The following is a 4,443-nucleotide window of genomic DNA, read 5'->3' as shown; positions in this document are numbered from 1 at the left end:
AAATGTCGAAAAAAGTATTAGAAACCGTCGAAAAAAGTATTTTCGACGGTTTAAGTGACCGTTGAGAACCGCCACTAAAAATCATGTCAAAACTTTTTTTCTACACCCTATGTGACCGTCGAAAAATGTGATTCACCTTTATCAACAATTATTAAACGTCGAAATATTATTGAAAACTATTGAAATATATGTGGGCTTGAGATAAATTTCAACAGTTTGAAACCGTTGAAATAAGTATTAAAAAAAAAAACCCTAATTTGGATGCATTCCTTCACTTGATCTAAATTTAATAACCTGATTCAAAATATAAACATAAACACAATTGTGCAATTCCAAATTAAACTCCATTCTCATATAAAAACTAAAGCATCAGCCTAATTTTTAAGTATTCAAATAGTTCAAAGTTTTCAAAATGGCTAATTAAAAGAAAAATAAAATAAAAATAAAAACCACTGTACTCTATCAATTATCCTCAAGTAACAAATTTACGGAGAAGTGCCACTTCCCAACAAGAAGGCCAGGCCCATGACAAAAGCTAGTATCATAGAAAAAAAGATGATGCCTCTTTTCCAGGAAATTTATCTCTCAGGCCAGGCCCATGACAAAAGCCAGTATCATAGAAAAAAAGATCATGCATTGCATTTGCAATGCATGCAGCATTTCCAAATTGATCAATGGAATGTCTATATTCATTTCCACAATGATTGGGTGAGAAGAGATAATATTTCCAAAACAAAAAACAGTGATACACATATGGTTTGTAAAACAAATAATAAAAATCAACAGAACAATGGGGCGATGCATGAAGAAATGAAGCACAAACATTTCAGAAGTGGGTGCTTACTACTACTACTACTAGACAAGGAAACAATTACAACCATAAAGAAAAGTTGGAGTGAGCCGAATCAAAGTACCTATGGCTGTGGCTGTGGGGTCTTACAGAATATCTCTCTTGACCATTCACCAAAACTCTGTGCAATGTAGACCTGAGGCGGGATTGGGTGGGAAAATGAGGGTAAAGCAAGCTCGTGCAGTGCAGATCACATCCAACACCAATCCTACCTACCTCCTCCCTCATATTTTCAAGTGTTAATTAACTTATTAACTAAGATATATTGTCTTTGGAAATTTATAAAACAAGGAAATAAAATGGATAGATTATAAAAGAATGAAAGTAAATATAATGCATTTTTATTGTGTTTGAGAGTTTATTAAAATATAAAGGGAAAGAAATAATATTCATATATAATTTATTAGTATATCACTCTCTACTTCTAATCATCTAATGATGCAAGTGAATTCACTTGTGAAAACCTTTACCCGTAATAAAGCTAAGGCATTTGAAAATGTCTCTTCAGCATCTTTTGAAAATTGCATGTAGATAGGACAGACTCCTTGATATACTGCCAGCCTCTATTGAATAGTCTTCCTGCATGGCCATCAAAGTTATGTGATCAGCCACATTATTAGATTTACATTCCTTGGCTTTTCTCTGAACTCTCAATTAAGTCATCAAGCAGACAATAGACCTCATTCATGAACTTCCGACTCAACGATATTTAAACAAAATGTAAATTAATAGAAATAAACTCTCAAAAGTAGCTGATCTCAGGAAAATAATTTGATTTTCCCAGCTCCAGGTTAATTTTGGATAAAAATATTATTATGATTTTTGCTTAATAATATTATTCTCCTTTATGATAAAAATAATTTTGAATGATCTGATTTTTGCCTAAATATCTTAAGGTTCTCTCAAGCCGATCCTCAATCAACATTCTAATGTAAAAAAATATCTCACAGTCAAAGCACTAAGCCAATACCCCTTGGTGAATTTCATTTGAAAATGTGTCAAATTCAAAAGTTCACCTATTTTCTAGGCAGCACATGGCCCTGTTTCGGCTGTAGTGACCGTATAGAACTACTACAGATGCAAAATTTACATAAAACACTCATGAAAAACGCATCAAACTTTGAATTCCAAAAGATCATTGAACATAGCCATTGTCCACAAGTTAGTTCCTGGAAATTCCATCTACTTACAACTTAAATCTAAACTATTAAAGCTATAAACTAATTATCCTCCACAAATCTCTTATTCTTGGTTTTCCTTTTAATTTATTTTTTACTCTTTGGGTAATTTCCACAAGCACTTGGCACACATACTCTATGTCTAGACTTGCACAGACCAGGTTATTTTTTATTCTAAATCAGAATTGCCTAATGCCTAACACTAGTCCTCCTATGAGTAGCCTGCAATTAAAGGAGATATTTGAAGCCACAATAGACAAATTGAAAAACAAACCTAAATTATACAGTAAGAGTAATTATATTAGTAAAAAAATTCTAGATTTGCAATTTAATTATACAAGTTATATACAAAAAATCCAAAATCAAAAACAAAACGTTTATGCTATCTATGGAAAAACAAAGAAATACAAAATTGAAGGTTAGGTTTTCAAGGAGAATGTGAAATTGGATTCATCAATGTATAGAAGATACCTAATCAGAGGTTTGGATAGGTAAAAGTGTGAATATATACAAGATTTGGATTCGATTGTACCAACTCGGTGAATCTGAAGCAAAGAAAAATCAACCGAAGTCGAAAACTCTGTTTGGTTGCCAATAAAATAACAGAAAAATGCAAGGAAGGAAGAGAGAGAGAGAGAGAGAGAGAGAGTGAGAGAAAGAAAGAACTTGTGAGGAGTTGAAACAGAGCGGAAGAGAGAGCGAGAGGGAGCCTACCCCTTAAAGTTTTAAGCTCTGAGTTTAAAATGATCTTTTATACAATATACAATAATAGCATTAATGATTTCCAACGTTTTACCACCGTTGATACAAAATTTAATTTATTTTATCCACAGTTGATGAAGTTGTTGATAAAACTATTCTCTTCATAATATTTTTTGACACCCTTTTACTACGGTGCCCGAAGAAAAAAACTAAAACCAAATACTTTTTAATATTTTTTTCAACAGTTATAACAACTGCAGAAATAAGTTTATGACTTTTCTTATTTTTACTCTACAGTTGTATTCAACCATAGAAAATTAAGCTTTTATCTACATTTTTTAGTGACCATGGATATAAATATGTTGAAAAAACTCAAGTTTGTTGTAGTGATCTTAAACATATTTTTTTGAGGCAAATATCTTAAACATTTTTATTTGAAGTGGTTCATTTCTTCTTTACATGGCAGGTTGAGCCCTACATTTATTGTAAAAATGGGTTAAATAGGTTTTTAGAGTAACGTATCAAACACCATCAACTAGGACACAGAAATTCAGAAATCCCAAGAGGGGATAGGTACCTTTAATCCTTGGTAGCAAAGTACACACACACACATATATATATAAGTTCTGATCAAATAAAATCTGGACTTCAAGATAGTTTTGTTTTTCACATTAATTGTTAACATTAATTATATGAGAAAACCTTACAATTTTAGCTATGAAAACACTGGACTTGGTAAGCAGCTTGAGAAGAAAAGTGCAAAGATTGAAGAGCTCAAGAAACAAATTGAAGAAACTAAGCATCTTCTGGAAAATAAAAAGAAGAAAGCTCCATATCAGGACCAAAAGGAAGCTTTCAAGAAGTTGTGTGAGAAATATAATGGCATGAGAGAGGAATATAATGCATTGTTGGCCAAGAAGTCAAGGAAACAAGAGACAAACAATCCCATCTAGTCTCAAAATTGCTGCTATATATAGACAACTTAGCTAGCTAGCTAGCTAGCAAAAATACTAGTATGCTTTATTAATAATTATCATATGCTTTCTTTTAAAAAGGAGAGGTGGAAGTTATGTGCGGTAACATGAATGATGTATATTCTACTTATCTTTTTGTACATGTTTGTTGCTAAGCTTGACTTATATTAGATTTTGAGGGAATATTAAAATTTATCCCTTGTGGTTTGAGCATATAATTTAGTCCACAAACTTCTAAGGGTGTGGATGTTTGCGCAGATCCACATGATCATTCTGTTGAAAGGCATATGGAAAAGAGTGGTGAGGAAATGTACCAATTTTTTTTCTTCAAGAAAGTGATGAATGTTTTGTCATTGTATTCTTTAAAATTTTATAATCAAAAGATTTTAATGTTACCAGAATATTGTGTTTGAACCATTTCTGAAAATGTTGATAAATATGAGTGAGTTTAGACTAATATTCTAAGAGATATATGCATGTGTATTATGAGTAATCATAAAAAATGATAAAATACTAGGATCCTACCTCAATAAGGACAGAAATCAGACCCTAATAAATATTAGAGTGAGCGAGATTAAAAGGTGTAGAAGAAAACAAGTTATTTTTATAGAAATGTAAATTTGTTTGTTTTCCTAGATAATAGGAGGTACAATCGAATTTTCAGTTGTATATAGTTTGTAGCCAAGTTGCTTATTTTTCATATATGCTAACTCAAGATTTCATGCTCTGATACTATGCT

At 31.6% G+C, this 4,443-nt stretch overlaps 1 long non-coding RNA gene across 1 annotated transcript; it reads right to left on the bottom strand.

The window, feature by feature from the left end:
* Window positions 1-620: 620 nt before the first annotated feature.
* On the bottom strand, window positions 621-2,743 carry LOC136065714 (uncharacterized). Its single transcript, XR_010627306.1, has 2 exons — window positions 2,500-2,743; window positions 621-1,429 (listed from the first exon to the last, which is right to left on the bottom strand). It is a non-coding gene; the product is annotated as an uncharacterized LOC136065714 (long non-coding RNA).
* Window positions 2,744-4,443: the final 1,700 nt, after the last annotated feature.

Source organism: Quercus suber, unplaced genomic scaffold (assembly GCF_002906115.3).
Source record: "Quercus suber isolate HL8 unplaced genomic scaffold, Cork oak 2.0 scaffold_1093, whole genome shotgun sequence".
In the NCBI taxonomy this organism is placed as follows: Eukaryota; Viridiplantae; Streptophyta; class Magnoliopsida; order Fagales; family Fagaceae; genus Quercus; species Quercus suber.
This window is presented reverse-complemented; position numbering and strand designations above follow the sequence as displayed.